Genomic DNA, 18,804 nt, shown 5'->3' with positions numbered 1-18,804 from the left:
GTCGGGATCGGGGGTCCCGACTGCCTGCCGCAGTCCATTGTTTGGCGCGCGTCGATTGTTGGTCATCCCGGATGTGCGTGCACTTAGGTTTTGTTCTATGTTCTTCCCTGGTCGGCGCGTGCGATGTGTGTGTTGTCCAATAAAGTCACCTTGGGCCGGTGGTTCCCGGACACCGGCCTGTAGTATCCCTCGGGGCGAGGGTGGGGTTTTCCTCGTAAAACAATACCCCATTCATGAATTTATGGATAATGATAGGGATACGCTACCGCGCCGGGGGGGTCGGATACCCCAGGGCCGGCAAGGGGGGACTAGTGTCCCGAGTGCCCCCTTGTCGTTATCGCTCAACGGGCGGCCGGGCGGAGTGACTACATGCTCCGCCAGCTATCGGGCTAGTGTGGTAATTAATGTTCGTGTTCGTTCCTGCGCTAGGCGGATAGGCCGAAGGTCTGTTCCAATTCGTTGGATAGACTCAAGGTCCGAAGCCTACCAGCGCAACTTATGGCGTCGCCGACTGCTTAGGGCGTCGACGCCCTATTGTAGCTCCACAGACTTCAACTCGTGGAGCCTTGTCGGCGTAGAGTCAGCGGAGGAGGTTTCCTCCTCCTTGAGTGACGGGGGGGTGCCTCCCTAGACGGGAGGGGTGGAGTTGAGCCGTCCCCGGTGGACGAGGCCTCTGCCCTGACCGTCGAGGAGGACACGATCCTGCTGGTCGACGACTGCCGCAAGGCAGGCTCCGACCGGCGGGACGACAACGCGATCGGGTCGTCAAAGACCCGATTCTTCGAAATGGTGGCGTACCCGACGCCACGGCGAAGGCAGAACGCCGATCCGCGTCCGTGGGGGAGGCTCGAGCGGGGAGGACCTCGCTGACCCGCTTCGTAGGAGGCGGCAGGGGCTGAGCCTCCCTCGATGGTGACCCACCTTGACGTGGTGAGGGGGCTGCCCTTCTTCTCGAATCGCCTTCGGGCGAGGAGAGAGGGAGGGTCTAAGAGGGAAGGCATCTGCCTTCCCCCAGAAGGCAGTTGCGCTGCTCAAGGCGCTGTTGGCGCGGCGGGCACGAGAGGCGGAGAGGCTGGTTATTCCCGTGTCTGGGGACGGTGTCGTTTTCACGGCTCGCGTCCTGGCACGGGGAGAGCTGGCTCCTCAAGGGTAGGACGGGCCGGCGGGACCTCGGTGTTACCGAACCCGCCGGGCTGGGCCGTCTCCGGACCGCCTGGACGTATTCCAGGGCAGGGTTGGAGCGGCGGGGGTGTCCCGGCGCGTGCATCGTTGGAAACTCTCCCCGATGCATCGGGTCGGGGCGGCCCTCGGACCGCTTAGACTATTCCGAGGCAGGGCTGAGGGCGTGTGCGGACAGCGGCGAGGAGTTTCTGTGAAGGGACTTGTCCCGGAACGGAGCCCCTCGCCGCTCCCAATTGGACGAGACGGGCCGCTGGGACCCCGGTGTCAACCGGACTCAGCAGGCTAGGCCGTCTCCGGGCCGCCCGGAATTATTCCGGGGCAGAGTCGGAGCGGTGGAGGACGGTCCAGCGCGTTCCTCGTGGAAAACCCTCCCCGAGGTCACGGGCTGGACTGGCCCTGGGGCCGCTCGGAAACATCCCGAGGCGGGGCCCGGGGCGGTGTTGGCTGGCCTAGCATTCCGCGACGGCGTCCCTTTCGAAGCGGGTGCCGGGCCGGAGTCTTGTCCCCCCAGGGGAGTTGTTACCCCCCTGGGTGGACGTGCTGGTCGCCACGGCGGTTAGGGTGCGGAAAGGGCGTCGTTTCCGTTACCCGACCCGTCCGTGGGGCCCCCCGGGTAGCGCCACCCGTGACGGTGCCCCCGCTGTCGGAGGCGGGGGACCCCTGAAAGCCCATACGGGGCGAGCCTTTGATGGCTCCTCCGTATGGGTGTGTAGGAGGCTGGAGGCCAGTGCACCGGATGTTACATTCCCGGTGCCCGCGCCATAAGCCGACCCCCCGGGAGTACCCGGGGCACTCCTCCTCAATACGTGTATTGGGGCGGAGTGGGAGATACGCCGGTCGGTGCAGCCGTCACGGGAGTGGGATCTTTTATAATAATGAACACAAACAACCAATCTAAAGTGCCGACAGTCACCCTTTCCAGGTGTGACGTGGAGGCAAGCGTTCGCTCGCGGGGTGGCCTGGGAGGGATGAAAACTTCTTCATCCCTCCCAGATCTAAAGGGTGATGTCTCACCCGCAGAAGGGAGAGACCCTTCAATGTATAAACGTGGACCCAGCACCGGTGCGGGAGGGCTGGAATTATTCAGCCCGACCGATGCACAGGGTGCTGGGCACAATAAGAAGCAGGTACCCCCCCCCCCGTACAACACACGGGAGTTTCCGCCCCTTGTGAAAAAGGAGCGAGAGATGGCCACCACCAGCACTAAACCGGGTCCGGCCTGCAGCAAGGGCAAGAAGCCCGATAGCTGCAGTGCCGACCCGATAAACACCGGGCCAGGGGCTGAACCGAGACCATCCAGAGTGAGGAGGGGTGACGCCTTACTGTCGGCGGGCTCCGTGACCCCGCTCCCCTCGGATGAAGACGTCTTTATGGACGTCGAGGCCGAGGGAGCCGGGCCATGGGAGCACACTAGGAAGCGCTCGAGGCGGAGGACGGCGAAAAACACCATTTTGTCCTCCTCCGACTCGGAAGAGGGTCCCCCTAAGAATGGGCGTGGGAGACCCGCTAAAGACCCCTCGCATGAGGGGAAATTTACAGCGGAAGCCCTGGCCCAAAAAGCTGAGGCGGAGAAAGCAAGGAAGATCAAGCGGGACCATAGGGCTATTTTGGATCCCGAGACCAAGCCCACCTCGGAGCGCGCCACAAGGGCAAACAATGAGGCCCTCGAGCGCGCCGAGGAGTTAGAACGGCAACCGACTGCAGCAGTGGCGGCCGTCATGACACAGGGGTTGGGTATGTTGGCCAAGTCTGTGGAGAGGTCCACTAATATACAGGGACCGATCCGCAAAGACCTCTGGCTGGCATACACCGAGCTGACTGCCGGCCTGGCCACAATTATGGCCAGGCAGGAGGAGGGAGCCGAGGCGCGACAGCGCAGAGAAGACAGCGCGGCCCTGGACAAGGCTAGAGCTAGGTGGGCCTCTGAGAAACAAAAATTGGAGGCCGAGCTGGGGCAGCTACGAGTCAGGGTCGCGCTGCTGGAGGAAAATGCCTCCACAATAAGGGACAGAAACACCGATGTCGAGGTCCAGACAGATCTGGACCTCGACACAGAGGTGGTGGATGCTCTGACGGGGGAGATCTTCGACCCGCCGTGTCCGACAGTTCCGGACACGATGACGGAGAGGCCCCCCGTCGGAGCGCCCAGCGACGCTGCAATCACCCGGACAAATAAGCCGGTGATTGTCAGCGTGAAAAAACTAAAGGAGCCATATTATCGTCCGCCGCTCAGGGGGGTTCGCAAACAGTTGAACCCCCTATCAAATGCGGCGGACGTGAGGGTCGGCCCCACCCCTCCCTCCTCTCTCCCATTCCTTCCCCCTCCCTCACGCCCTGTGAAGGCTGTGGGACGGACGGACGGGGAGGAAGGGAGGAAAAAGAAGAAGGCAGTAACGGAGGACGGCCTACGCGAGGCCCTAATCAGGGTCCTCCCGGCCGTCCTCCGCGAACTGGGTGTCCTCCCTGTCAGTAACGTGGCAGGGCAGGATACCAAACAGAAGAAGAAGAAGAAAAAGAAGAAGACCACGGCGGGGAATAACACCCCCCGCATCGGAACTACAGCCCAGGTCGGAACCGGCGCGACTACCAGCGGCGGGACCAACAGCAGTCCCCCCGCGGCTAGATCAACTGCGCCCTCCGTCCTGGAGCTCTGGACCCAAGTAATAGGACGAAGGGCTAAGAAGAAGGTCGCCCAGGCTGGAATCAATAACAGCACGGCGAGACCCCCTCCCCCATCCCCTAAGAACCCCCCCAACGACATCTTCTTCTAAGAAAAAGAAGAAAAAGGGGGTGGGGGCAAAAGGGAGGTCAGGGAGGATCTGGGGGCCCACCCTCGGCGGGAGCCAACGCTCGCGGGCCGGCCAAGACACCCAGGATCCGGCCGCCGACCACGGCGGCCGTAACTATAACTTGTGCCGACCCGGGATCGTATGCGCAGGTCCTCAGGACAGCGAGGGAAAGAGTTAACCTTTCTTCCCTCGGGATCGAGGACCTGCGCCCCCGCAGGGCCGTCACCGGCGCCCTTATCTTCGAAGTTAGGGGCGCCGACAACGGCACCAAAGCGGATGCTCTTGCCGAGGGCATAAGGGGGGCCCTGGGCAACAGGGACGATGTGAAGGTGGCTCGGCCGTCGAAGACGGTAATAATGTTTAATTTAAATTTAAATGCATTAAATTTGGTAATTTTTCACTTTTAGGGAAACATGTATATGACCTTCTTTATAGAGATTATTACAAACTTTATTTTTTGATTGACACATTTTTTTTTGTAAAATAAACATTTCCTGAAATAATTAAAAAAAATAGTAAATAATTACCTAAGTTAAATGATTATAATTTTTTTAACGAAGAGTTTTAGCAACGGTTAAAACTTATTGGAGGTTATTCAGGGCCATGCTCATGATGCCCCCAAGGCGGACAGACTAGCTGAAAAGCTGGTCGCCGCTCTTGGGGAAAGCGGCGTTAGAATGTCCAGGCCGGTGCCCACTGCTGAGGTACGGGTGTCCGGCTTGGACGACTCGATCACCGCAGCGGAGGTAGCTGCGGCTATCGCTGTGGCGGGGGGATGCGCCGCCACTAACATCCTCGTCAGTGGGCTCAGGCCAGGTGCGGGCGGGCTTCGCGGTGCGTGGGCCCGGGTCCCGAAAGCCGCCGCTCTCAAGGCGGCCAAATCGGGTAGAATGAGAGTGGGGTGGACTATGGCCCGGGTCGAGCTTCTCGAGGCCCGCCCTATGCAGTGCCATCGCTGCCTAGAGGTGGGGCATGTGCGCAACAAGTGCCCCTCAGAGGTGGACCGAAGCGGTTTGTGCTACCGCTGCGGCCAGGAGGGCCACCTCGCCGGGGCATGTCAGGCCCCACCGAAGTGCCCGAGGTGTGAGGCACGCGGCCGCCCCTCCAACCATCGGATGGGGGGAAAGGCCTGCGTAGCCACACCCCCTCCTAAGAAGAGGGGTGGCCAGGCCTAGCCTACGGCCTCAACACAAGGCGCGACAGCGGTGGCTGCAGCGCCGGAGAAAGACAGCGGGAGGGCGGCGACCAGCACTGCCTCCCCCGCTGTGGGAGAGGGAACAGCAGCACCCTCTCCCATGGAGGTAGGTGGCCTGGAGGAGGCAATGGAGACGGCTAAATAATGCCAGACGCCGCCCTCCGCTTCCTCCAGGCGAACTTGAACCACTCCGCGAGGGCACAGGATCTCATGTGCCAACACCTCGCGGAGTGGTCCATAGACTTGGCGGTGGCCTCCGAGCCATACCTGGTTCACGATCGGGCCGATTGGCTCGGTGATCAGGATGGCTCGGTGGCGATAATCGGAGGTGGAGGTCCGCGAGCCCTCCCTCTCTCTCTCGTTGAGAGGGGGGAGGGCTACGTGGCCGCTAGATGTGGCGAGACGGTGGTGATAGGGGTGTATGCCCCCCCGAGCCGCCGCCTCGCCCATTTCGAGGAAATGCTGGAGAGGGTGGGGCTGGTCGTTGACCGGTCCCGCCCCTCACCAACGATCGTCGCCGGGGATTTCAATGCCAAGCTGGAGGAGTGCGGATCCCCGGCGACGTGTTTAAGAGGGGACTCCCTGGGGAATTGGGCCCTGGAACTTGGGCTCAATTTCCTAAACAGGGGGTCCACGGACACCTGCGTGAGGCACAACGGGGGCTCCATAGTGGATTTCACCCTTGGATGTCCCCGGGCCTCGCGCATGGTGTCCGGGTGGAAAGTGCTGGAGGGAGAGGAGACATGTCGGATCACCGATATATTCGGTTCCGTGTCTCCGATCCCTCCAGCGGCCGTCAGCGGCTTGCGTACGAGCAGACTGCCGGCGGCGAGAGGGGGGGCCAGATGCCGTGCCGCTGGGCCGTCAGGAAGCTCAACGTAGACTTCCTGATGGCCGCGGCCGAGACGGTGGCCTGGTCAGGAATATTGACTAGGCCGATGGCTACCCTCTTGATGTGACCCACCTCATCGTGGTGAGAGGGTGAACTCCATCCCCGAATGTCTTCGGGGATGGGGGCCAAGAGGTCACGTGGAGGGCATTTGTCTTCAGACCGAAGGCAAATGCCTTGCCCAAGGCGCCTCCGGGCGCGGCGGGCAGGAGAAGAAGAGGGGCTGGCAATCCCTGTGTCTGGGGACGGTGTCGTTTTCACGGCTCGCGTCCTGGCACGGGGAGAGCCAGTCCCTCCGGGAAGGACGGGCCGGCAGGTTTGGCGCTGCCAATCCCATCGGGCTGGGCCGTCTCCGGGCCGCCTGGACGTATTCCAGGGCAGGGCCGGAGCGGCGGGGACGTCCCGGCACGTGCTCGTGGGAAACTCTCCCCGATGCATCGGGTCGGGGCGGCCCTCGGGCCGCTCGGACTTTTCCGAGGCAGGGCCGAGGGCGCGTGCGGACAGCGGCGAGGGGTCTCTGTGAAGGGACTTGTCCCGGAACGGAACTCCTCGCCGCCCCCAATCGGACGAGACGGGCCGCTGGGACCCCGGTTTACCGGACCCAGCGGGCTGGGCCGTCTCCGGGCCGCCCGGACTTATTCCGGTGCAGGGTCAGAGCGGTGGAGGACGGTCCAGCGCGTTCCTCGTGGGAAACCCTCCCCGAGGTCGCGGGCTGGACCGGCTCCGGGGCCGCTCGGAAGTATTCCGAGGCGGGGCTCCGGGGCGGTGTTGGCTGGCCCGGCATTCCGCGACGGCGTCCCTTCCGAAGCGGGTGCCGGGCCGGAGTCTTGTCCCCCCAGGGGAGTTGTCACCCCCCTGGGTGGACGTGCTGGTCGCCACGGCGGCTAGGGTGCGGAAGGGGCGTCGCTTCCGTTGCCCGACCCGTCCGTGGGGCCGCCCGGATGGCGCCACCCGTGACGGTGCCCCCGCTGTCGGAGGCGGGGGACCCCTGAAAGCCCATGCGGGGTGAGCCCTTGATGGCTCCTCCGCATGGGTGTGTAGGGGGCTGGAGGCCCGTTCCCTGGATGTCACATCCCCAGGGCCTGCGCCATAAGCCGACCCCCCCGGAGTACCGGGGGCACCCGTACCGGTCATGTTTCGGTGGGGTGGGAGATACGCCGGTCGGTCCAGCCGTCACGGGAAGTGGGATAAATTCAAAATGTCCAAGATAACAAATAACAAAGTGCTGAAAGTCACCCTTTCGAGGGGTGACGTTGATGCGAGCGCCAGCTCGCGGAGTACGACGGGAGGGTTGAGGAATTCCTCATCCCTCCCGGACCTCCAGGGGGGTGTCTCACCCGCTGAGGGCAGAGACGCCACCGTTTATAGGAGAGGACCTAGCAGGGGGGCTCGAACTATTTAGTTCGAACGACTCCCCCCAGGATCCCCATGCCAAAGGTCAAAAGAGTGGCAAACCCCCACTTACGTTGGGGGATTTCTTGCCCATCAAGGGCAAAAAGTGTACTCCCGGCACAAAACCGGGCCCGGCGTGCAGCAAGGGCAACAAGCCCGATAGCTGCAGCACCGGGACGGTTGACCTTACCGGGCCAGGGGCTGAAGCCGGATCTTCCGGCGCAAAGAGGGGCAACACCCCACTCTCAGCGGGCTCCGTGACCCCACTATCCTCGGACGATGACGCCGTCATGGACGTTGAGACCGAGGGAGCGGGACCGTGGGAAGCACTCCAGAAAGAGATCGAGGCGGAGGACGACGAAAAATACTACTATTTTGTCGTCCTCCGACTCGGAGGAGGGTCCCCCCAAGAAGGGGCGTGGGAGATCCGCCAAGGACCTCTCGCATGAGGGGAAGCTCACGGCGGAGGCCCTGGCCCGGAAGGCCGAATTAAAGAGGGCTGCCAAGATCAGGCGGGACCATAGAATTATTATGGATCCCGCGATCAAGGCCACCTCGGAGCGCGCCACGAGGGCAAACAATGAGGCCCTCGAGCGCGCCGAGGAGCTAGAGCGGCAGCCGACGGCAGCTGTGGCTGCCGTCATGACTGAGGGGCTCGGTATGCTGGCCAAGTCCGTGGAAAGGTCCCATAATTTACAGGGACCGATCGGTAAGGACTTTTGGCTGGAGTATACCGAGCTCATTGCTCGGATCTCGCCACCATCCTCTCCAGACAGGAGGAGGGGGTGGAGGCTAGAGAGCGCAGGGAGAATAGCGCGGCCCTGGACAAGGCCAGAGCCCGCTGGGCCTCCGAAAAGGAGAAAATGGAGGCCGAGCTGGGCCGGCTGCGAATTAGGGTTGCGCTATTGGAAGAGAAGGCCTCCACTCGCGGGGGCGCCAATACCGACGCCAAGATCCAGACGGATCTGGACCTCGACTTAGAGGTGATCGACGCGCTGACGGGGGATGCCCCCGACCCACCGCGCCCGACCTTCTCGGACGCGACGTTGGGGGGGCCCCCCGCTGGTGCGTCTAGTGATGCTGCCACCACCCGGCCAGAGAGGCCGGCGGTGGTCAGCATCCAAAAACTACGGGAGCAGTACTTCCGTCCGCCGCTCAGGGGGGTCAGTAAACAACTGAACCCCCTGTCCAAAGTGGCGGACAGAGTGGCGGCTCCTGCCTCCCGTCCCTCCTACCCCGCCTTTCCCCCCCCCCCACGCGCCCTCTGGACGAACTGGGGTGGACCAAGGCTGGGGGGGGAGAGAGGGGGGAAGAAGGAGAAGAAGAGGGCGAAAGCCCTGACTGAGGACGGCCTTAGGGAGGCTCTTTCCAAAGTCCTCCCGGCCGTCCTCACCGAGATGGGGCTTCTCCCCGCCCTCAGGGCAAGACTGCCAAGCAGCCCGTGGCTGCCCCTCAGAAAAGGGCGGGCAACGCAGTCGTAGCGGCTGCGAAGCCCGCTTAGACACAAGAAGAGACCACCCCGTCCATATTGCAGTTATGGACGGAGGTGGCCTCAAAAAAGAAGAAGAAGGGTACCGTCAAAACCGCCAATCTCGAGGCGGCTAAGACAGCCCCCACAAAGGGTAGGCCCCTAAGGGTCCTCCCGGCCCCCTCCTCAAGAAACCCCCCTCCCCAATCCTCCTCGACGTCGTCGAGGAGGAAGAAGAAGAGGGGCGGGAAAGGGGGGGCGGAGTACCCCCGGAAACGCCTCGGGGGAAAAAAATGATGCTGGGCCGGCAAGGGCCACAAAAATTAGGCAGCCAACCACGGCGGCTGTTACGGTGACCTGCGCCGACCCAGCAGCCTACGCGCAGGTCCTCAATACTGCGAGGGAAAGAGTCAATCTCACCTCCCTCTGGATTGAGGATCTGCGCCCGAGACGAGCCGTAACGGGGGCCCTGATCTTAGAGGTCAAGGGCGCCGACAACGCCACTAAGGCCGACGCCCTGGTCGAAGGGATCAGGGAAGCCCTCGGGGATAGGGAAGATGTCAGGGTAGCTCGACCGTGCAAAGCGGTCGAGCTACGCCTGAACGGCCTGGACGACTCGGTCACCACGAATGAGGTGGCCGAGGCCTTGGGAGCCATAGGAGGATGCTCTCCCCACGACATCAAAGTGGGAGAGATCTGAACGGCTCCCAACGGGCTAGGCACTTGCTGGGTTCGCATCCCAGCAAAGGCCGGCAAGGCAGCTCTGGCCGCCCCCCGTGTCAGAGTGGGCTGGTCGAGCTGCCGAGTGGTGCTGCTTCCCCCCCGGGGGTTGCAGTGCCACAAGTGCCTGGCCCAAGGCCACGTCCAGGCCAAGTGCAGCAGCCGGGTCGATAGATCCGGCTGCTGCTACCGCTGCGGGGGCATTGGCCACTTGGCCGGCAAGGCAGCTCTGGCCGCCCCCCGTGTCAGAGTGGGCTGGTCGAGCTGCCGAGTGGTGCTGCTTCCCCCCCGGGGGTTGCAGTGCCACAAGTGCCTGGCCCAAGGCCACGTCCAGGCTAAGTGCAGCAGCCGGGTCGATAGATCCGGCTGCTGCTACCGCTGCGGGGGCATTGGCCACTTGGCCAAGGCCTGTACGGCCAAGGCGGGCTGCCCCGTGTGCAAAGACGCGGGCAGGCCCGCCGAACACCGGATCGGCGCAAAGGAGTGCCTGGCTAACAAGCCTCAAAAGGCACCCCTGAGTGCCGGGGGCCAAAACGAGGCGGGACCATTAATACCCCCGACCCCGACTCCGCCCCCGGCTCCGGCCCCCGCAGCGGTCGAGACGGAAGCTCCTCTCCCACAAAGGGAGAGGAGCGTAAGAAATTGCGAGGGTGCGGCGGTAGACCGCACAGACGAGATAGAGGTGGAGGAGCCTCAAGGGTGCCCTAACAATGCCCCTTAGGCTCCTCCAGGCCAACCTCAACAACGCCAGGGCTGCGCAAGACATCCTTGCGCAGTGCCTGGTGGAGGGGGGTGGCGGGCTGGCCATCGTCGCCGACCCCTACAGGATCCCCGAGAACAACCCCAATTGGATTGGGGATCCCACGGGGAGGGTGGCGATGGCCAGCCATAACGTGCCGAGCGCTCCGCCGATGATCCCTATATCGGCTGGAGAGGACTTCGTCATGATCGAGTACGGACCTATCGACGTCATGGGATGTTACTTCCCCCCTAGATTGAAGAGGGGGGAGTACGAGGTGGCCCTAGATGCCATGGGGAGCGAGATCATAGCTCGCTCTCCTAGGCCGGTCGTCGTGGGGGGAGACCTCAATGCCCACGCTGTGGCTTGGGGCTCCCCTCGCACAGACCTTAGAGGCCGCCTCGCCCTAGAATTTGCGGCGGGGCTCGGCCTGGTCCTCCTAAACAGGGGCCGGGTCAGCACCTACGTGGGGGCCGGGGGGAGTCCATTGTTGATATAACGTGGGCTTCCCCCAACGCCTTTAATAGGGTTAAATGATGGCAAGTGGAGACTGGCTCCTTAGGAGAACTGTCGGACCACAGACTTATCTCCATGGAGCTGGTCTCCCCCCCCCCCGCGGAGGTGCATGAGTTACGCCGCCGCAAACGTGATGGACGTCGATGGGTCTTGAAAAAACTCGACCCCGAAGCCCTCGAGATCAGCCTCCTGGCATCCACTTGGCCAGAAGTAGGAGGAGCTGACCTCGAGGCCGAGGAGGAGGCGGAGCGCTTATGCGAGGTGATGTCGCGAGCTTGCGACGCCTCCATGCCCCGCAGCAGACCGATGGCGCGCCGCGCCGCCTACTGGTGGTCCGCGAAGCTCGCAGAACTCAGGCGAGCTACCGTGGCCGCCAGGCGGGCGCACACGCGCGCCAAGCGGCGAGGCATGGAGGAGGAGCTGACAAACACCACGGCGGTCCTCAGGGATGCCAGAAAGGCCCTGAGGACTGCCATAGCCCGGGCGAAGGCCGTGACCTGGGAGGATATGCTCTCCGAGCTGGATCGCGACCCATGGGGCAGGCCTTACCGAATAGTTCTGAAAAGGCTCCGCCCATGGGCGCCTCCAGTCTCGGAGACGCTGGACCCCCAGTTCCTCGGTAGGGTGGTGAACACATTGTTCCCCACCCGGGGGAGGGACATCCCGGACAAGTCCGGCCCTCCCCCAGGATGGTCCGAGGAACTGGAGGTGTCCAGGCACAAAATGGTCGCGGCCTTCGCCCGCATTCAGGGTAGGAAGGCGAAGGCGCCCGGGCCGGACGGCATTTATGCCAAGGTCTGGGCCCGGGCGTCACCGTACGTCGGGGAGGCGCTTCGTGCTACATACACGAAGTGCCTCCGTGAAGGAACTTTTCCCAGGAGGTGGAAGAGGGCCCGGCTTGTCCTCCTTAGAAAGGAGGGCAAACCCGCGGAGAGTCCCTCCGCGTACAGGCCCCTCTGTATGCTGGATGATGCGGGCAAGATCTTTGAGCGTATCATTGCCAATCGCATCATCCAGCATATGGCCCGGAACGGTCCCGAACTGTCCCCCGAGCAATATGGGTTCTGAGAGGCACGGTCGACCATCGACGCTATACGTCAGGTCCGATCCCTCTCGGAATCTATAACGGGGGACGGGATGGTGGCGTTGGCGATATCCCTGGATATCGCCAACGCCTTTAATAGTGCGAACACTTTCGCCTGCCGCCCTACCTCGCCGCCATCGTTCGGGACTATTTCCGGGACAGGGTGCTGGAGTTCCGCGATAAATCCGGACTCCAGCAGCGGAGGGATCTGTCATGTGGCGTTCCGCAGGGGTCCGTGTTGGGCCCCCTGCTGTGGAACGCCACATACGACAAAGTGCTCCGCGCGGCTCTCCCCCCCGGCTGTCATGTTGTCGGCTATGCCGACGACACGTTCATAGTGGCTGGGGGGACCTCTTGGGGAAGAGCGGTTGCCACGGGCTGTGGCCTGTGTCGTTGGTGCCATCAAAGGCCTGAGGGTGGCCCCGGAGAAGTCAGAAGCCATCTTCTTTCACGATGGCTCCTCCGGGGTACCGCCCCAGGCCTTCGTCCTGGTGGACAACACCCGCGTTCAGGTGGGTGCAACCCTTAAGTACCTAGGGTTGCACCTGGACGGTCGCTGGGCCTTTACTAGTCACTTTGACAAGCTGGCCCAGCGGTTGGGCAGGAGGGTTGACGCCCTAAACGGGTTAATGCCCAACCTCCGGGGTCCGAAAGTGGGTGCTAGACGCGCGTACGCCCTCGCGGTCATGTCCGGGGTTCTGTATGGAGCCCCGGTATGGTTCCGCTAGGCGCTAGCCAGCCGCCGCATCAAGAAGGTTCTGCACAATGTGCAGCGGCGGCTGGCGTGTAGGATAACGCGCGCGTTTAGCACCGCTCCCAACGCGGCAATTATGGCCCTGGCGGGGCTCCACCCGGCGGAGTACACGGCCGACACCCAGGCATGGAGTTATGCCAGGGCGAAGGCCGTCCGCCTCAAGGTGGGAGTGGTAACCCCCAGGGTCGCCGCGTTGCTGAGCGAGAGGGCCCGTCGGCGGGTGATGAGAGCGTGGAAGAGAAATCTCATCGAAAACCCGCCGGCGGCCGGATCTCGGATCCTGGAGGCCGTCCTACCGCACCTGGACGAATGGGTGGGCCGCCCGTTTGGCGGCCTGTCCTACAAGACGACACAGGTGCTCACCGGGCATGGTTGCTTCAGTGAGTACCTGTGCAGGATTAAGAAGGAACCAACGACACGGTGCCATCACTGTGGTGCCGCCCGGGATTCCGCGCAGCACACGCTGGTAGACTGCCCAGCGTGGGAAGAGCTGCGCGGAGTCCTGAGGGCGGAAATAGGTAATAACCTCTCCCTGCCGGCCATCATTAGCCAAATGGTCGGCAGGGAGAGTGCCTGGAAAGCGGTCTCCTCCTTCTGCGAACAAGTAATGCTGCAGAAGGAGGAGGCCGAGAAGGTGAGAGAGAGGCGGCCGGGGGGACGAATGCCCCCCGGCAACGCAAATAGTGGCAGAGACGGCAGGGACGAGGACCATGACCCAACTTGGCTCCCGCCCCGGCCGCCCAGACGAAGAAGAACTGCCCCACGTCCTCCGGGCTCTAGTTGCCCTGCTGTACGGAGGCGGAGGGGCAGAAGAGCCGTGGCGGTCGCCCCTTCCCTCCCCACTATCGTGGAGGAGAGGGACGACGGCGACCGCCACGGGAATGAAGAAAGGGAGCGACCCTCCTCCCCTACGGCTGCTGGCCCAGCTTTCGGGACGCGCAGCCGCGGGAGGAGGGCTCCCCGCGCTAGTAAGCCCGGCGAGGCAGATCTGACCTAACGGTCCGGGGGAGCGATCGCGCGCGCTACTACGCGCCATCGCTCCCCCTCTAGCGCCTCGCCGGGGTGCTGGTGGGGGAGTGGAAGGAACTTTTTCCTACCTCCTCCCCCCCAACACTGAGAAGGAGAAGCCGCCGCGCCGGACTAGTCCGGCGCGTAGGGGCCCGGGACATCCGGCCGGGGGGCCGGACTCCCGGGCTTTACCCCCGTAAACACCTCAAGGGGAAGAGGCGGGGGAGGGTTGGTGTCCCTCTCCCCCGACCTGAGGTCGGCTTGGCCTCATGGCCCTGCCGGCGGACCTGTACCAGGGTGCCCCCGGCGTGCTGAGTCGGCCTCGGCCGACCGGTCCGGGGGGTTCCGGAAGCATGCTGCACGCGTTCCCGGAGTCCCCCAGTCAAGGACCAGAGCCGGACACCCGGAGGGATTTTAGTGGGTATGCCCCCGTCGTCACGTCGACGGCGGGGGAGAGCCCCACGTAACCGCCAGGCCTCCCCCGGGGCCTGGGGTATGCGGTAACGCATTTCCCCTCGGTCAACAAAAAAAAAAAAAAAAAGGCCGATGGCCAATGTGGACGAAGGAGCGGCGCGGCTGCGGGGCGTGCTCACAGACATCTGTGACGCAGCTATGCCCCGCATGCCCCCGCAAGAAAGGGGTGTACTGGTGGACGCCCGAGATTGCTCAGCTCAGACGTGAGTGCAATCGGGCGATCCACCGGTGCACCCACTACGCGCGTAAGCGCGTCCGGGACAACGACATTATGGCCTCGTTGAGGGACCAACGGCAAGATGCCAAGCGTGCCCTTCAACGAGCCATAGGCGAGTCCAAGGCCAGGGCCTGGGAAAAGCTGGTCGAGACAGTCGATCGTGATCCGTGGGGGCGCCCATATAAACTTGTAAGAAACAAATTCAGGGCGGCGGGCGTACCCCTAACAGAGAGTCTCGACCAGCAATTCCTCGAGACCGTGGTCACCACCCTGTTCCCTCCGGGGCCAGGGGAGGTGGCCCATCTCGGCGTCCCCCCTCCGCCAGTACCTGACTGGTGGAGGAATGCGCACGAGGTCTCGAGTGAAGAGGTGTTGGGGATTGCCAAACGGCTCAGGGCGAAGAAAACAGCCCCGGGCCCGGACGGCATCCCCATAAAGGCCCTGGCCTTGGTGTCAGGAATTTTGGTGGACGGCCTCCGGCACTTGTTCGGGAAGTGCCTGGAGGCTGGGCGGTTCCCCACCGCGTGGAAGGAGGCGAAGATGGTGCTCCTCCGGAAGGAGGGTAAGCCCGAGGGGTCGCCCTCGGCTTACCGCCCCATCTGTCTGCTCGACGAGGCGAGCAAAATGCTGGAACGTATTCTAGCGGCTCGCCTCCGAGAGCACCTGTCCCGCGAGGGCCCCGATCTGGCCGATTGCCAGTTCGGATTCCGGGAGGGCTGATCTACCGTCGATGCTATTCGGCGGGTCCGTGCACTCTCGGATGAAGCTGTCTCCCGCGGAAGGGTGGTGCTGGCTGTGTCATTGGACATAGCCAACGCCTTCAACACCCTTCCGTGGGAGTGTATACGTCAGGCGCTCCGGTTTCACCGGGTGCCGACGTATATGCAGGAGGTGATCGGGGATTACCTCCGGGACAGGGGTATATGCTACCTGGGGCGGTATGGGGTGGCCCATAAACGGGGGATCCAGCGAGGTGTCCCGCAGGGATCGGTCCTTGGACCGCTCCTGTGGGACCTCGGCTATAACTGGGTCCTTCGGGGCGCCCTCCTTCGAGGACTGGGGGTGGTGTGTTACGCCGATGACACGCTACTCCTGGCCTGGGGGAAAGATTGGAGGAGCACCATTCGCCTCGCTGAGGTTGGGGTGGCGCACCTAGTGGGTCGAATACGGATGCTGGGCTTACGCGTGGCTACCCAAAAGACCGAGGTCGTCTGGTTTGCCGGACCTCGGGTGAGAGGACCACCGCGCGGGGCCCAGCTTACCGTAGAGAGAGTCCGAGTCCCAATTGGGACCCAGATGAAATATCTGGGTCTCATCCTCGACAGCAGATGGAGTTTTGTGCCGCACTTCCTGCGGTTGGTTCCCCGAGTGCGGGTAGCGTCTGCCAGTCTTGGCGGGCTGATGCCCAATCTCGGGGGACCTGGAGGAGGAGCTCGCCGCCTGTACCTTGGCGTGGTCCGGTCAATGGCGCTGTATGGCGCCCCCGTGTGATACGCGGATGTGGCGGCCAGTCCTCGCTTGAGAGAGCTCTTACAGAGCGCTCAGCGAGGGCTGGTCGTCCGGGCCGCACGGGGCTACCGGACCATCGCCATTGTGGCGGCGATGCTAGTGGCCGGGGCGCTCCCGTGGGTGCTCGAGGCGCGCGTGTACGCACATGCGTACGAAGAGAAGCGTGCGCGTCGTCGGGCCCTCGGGGCTCCCTGGACACACAAAGAGCAGGAAGTGTGGCGCATCCAAAAAAGGAGGCAAGCTGTCGAGGATTGGGGCGAGGGCCTGTCCCTAGATGGGCCAGGCTCTCGCGTCGTCGGCGCCATCGGGCCCGTCCTGAAGGAGTGGGTGGGCCGACGACGCTTCGGATCCCTCACTTATAGGCTGGGGCAGGTGCTCACCGGGCATGGTTGCTTCGGTGAGTACCTGCACCGTATAGGACGCGAACCCACCAGTGTGTGCCACCACTGTGGGGCCCAGGTGGACTCGACGGATCTCACCATGCTGGAATGTCCGGCATGGGATGCTGACCGCCGGGCCTTACTTCGGGCCCTGGACATCAACCAGGCCGACTTCTCCCTGGAGAGCATGGTGCGTGCCATGCTCGAAGGGGAGGAGACCTGGGCGGCCGCGCTCTCCTTCTGTGAGTCGGTTATCTCACAGAAGGAGAGCGACGAGAGACGTAGAGTCGGCCCCGAACGCCGCTCCCTGCCGTAAGAGAAAACCAGGGAGAAGGGCTCGTGCCTTTGCGCGAGCCCACTGAAATCTCCCGATACAGCCATGGGCTGGAGGGAGGAACGGGCGAGCGCGCCCGGCCCTCTAGCCCAGGGCTGCTGGGAGCTGCAGGGATCGGGTGCGGGGGCACCCTATCCCATTGCACGCAGCTCCCCCTGTAGGGGAGACCGTTGCGTGGTGGTCCCGCAACGGTCTCCAGTTAGGGTGTCCCTCTCCCAACAAATGGGAGAGGGAAAGCGGCTCGGGGGGCGCCCGTTGGAGTATGCCTTCGCAAGCCCGGGGCGCCCCTCACGTCGCATGTAAAGATGGGCCACCATGGGGTTTTAGCCGGTAGGAGTCCGGCATAACCGCCTCCCTTCCCCCCGGAAGGGAGGGGTATCCTATGAGGATTTCCCCATGTAAAAAAAAAAAAAAGGGCCATGCTCATGACAACATATGTCAAGACCGAGGTCATCGGGATTGGATCCTCTAAAGTGAATAATTACCTTCATTTTTAACTGCAACCAATTATTTTTATACTTTAACCTATTAACATTTTTTTCAAGTTAAAAATTTATATATTTTAAAGAAATGTGCCATACAAGAGCGAAAGACTCATCTGTAAATTACTTCGAGGACTTTGAACTATATCTCCGTACGGATTCCAATAGCGCACGGTGTGATAGCCCACAAATCAATCATCTTGACTTATCTAACCCAATCTACGGAAAAAAATATTAGGCATCTGACGCTAGAGTGGTTGTCTGCTATCGGTTCTGTGCGCTATCGGGACTCTCCCGACCAATAAATTATGATGAATCACATTGTACATGGTACACGTCACATAGTATTATATGTGTACCAGAAACACAGTATTATATGTGTAACAGAAACACAGGCGTCTTTGTCTCTATAGCACAATTAGTTAAGTGCTACCGGGATGTATGCTAACGGGAATAAAATCATCTTTTTTCCGATAGCGCATATAATCGCGTGCTATCAGGATGTGCGCTATCAGGATGTGCGATATCGGGAATTTAAACATCTTTTTCTCGATAGCGCACATAGTTGCATGCTACCGGGATATGCACTATCGAGATGTGCGCTATCGAGATGTGCGCTATCGAGAATTAAAACGTCTTTTTCCCGATAGCGCACATAGTCGCCTGCTACCACGATGTTTGCTATCGGAATGTGCGCAAGTAAACGTGCACAAACTTGTTCAAAAGCACCCTCTCACTCTCTCTCCTTCCATCCCTTTTCAAATCTTATTTGCATTAAATTTTATTAGTTGTGAGCGTACACCCAGTATGATTGATTCTGTTCCTCCAAAAATTTTCCAACCTGAGTAGTCGTTATCTTTCAACACATTTACAGTTCATGATTAACGTAACGACTAATAAGTTCTAGTCGTTACCTTAATCATGAACTAGGAGTATGTAAAAAGATGGTAACTCCTCTGTTTGGAAAGTTTTCCGATGTAAAGAATTAATGACGCTGGGTGTACATTCATTTTGCAATAATGTTGCGCATATATGTGGCGCCTATGAGCGTGTACTTGAAGATCTTACGGTCATCCTGGTATTTGATGGCCGGATGACAGAGATCGATATTAGACAAATTAAATAGAGCATAATTAAAGTGAAAGAGAGAAAGCAAAAGTTTAAATGTGAAAATGTTGTCCGTGTTCTGTTGTGTCATCTGAGTGCAGCAGACGCCTCACGGAAACACCCGCATGTACATGCACTGGCACAAATGGTGTCTCTCCGCGCTGACGCTCGGCTGCCGCACACCCACACGCGAGCTACGCAAGGCGCGCACGTACGTGTTTTGTGGCAGCGCGGCGGAGGTCAAGGTGCCGGCAGAAAGTAGTGGGGGGCGTTTCGATACCGCATCTTCCTCGCTCGACGCTGGATCGAGAGAGAAGACACGGAATCGCGGCGCTCGAGAAACTGACATAAATGCTGTCCCTTGTGCCTACACGGCTGGTATACGGAATACGGCGATTCGTCGCGCGCTGTTCTAATTTTTAATTGCATAAAGAAATTTATTTGGATACGAATATCCGTTTAAAAAATAATGTTAATAGAATTATGATTTTTAATAATAAATTAAAATTATATCATCACGGCAATACAGCACTTACACGAAGAGAAAAATTTTCTTTATCTAAGC

Source organism: Solenopsis invicta, chromosome 2 (genome assembly GCF_016802725.1).
Source record: "Solenopsis invicta isolate M01_SB chromosome 2, UNIL_Sinv_3.0, whole genome shotgun sequence".
In the NCBI taxonomy this organism is placed as follows: Eukaryota; Metazoa; Arthropoda; class Insecta; order Hymenoptera; family Formicidae; genus Solenopsis; species Solenopsis invicta.
The sequence above is the reverse complement of the archived record's forward strand: the minus strand, read 5'-3'. Positions refer to the sequence as shown.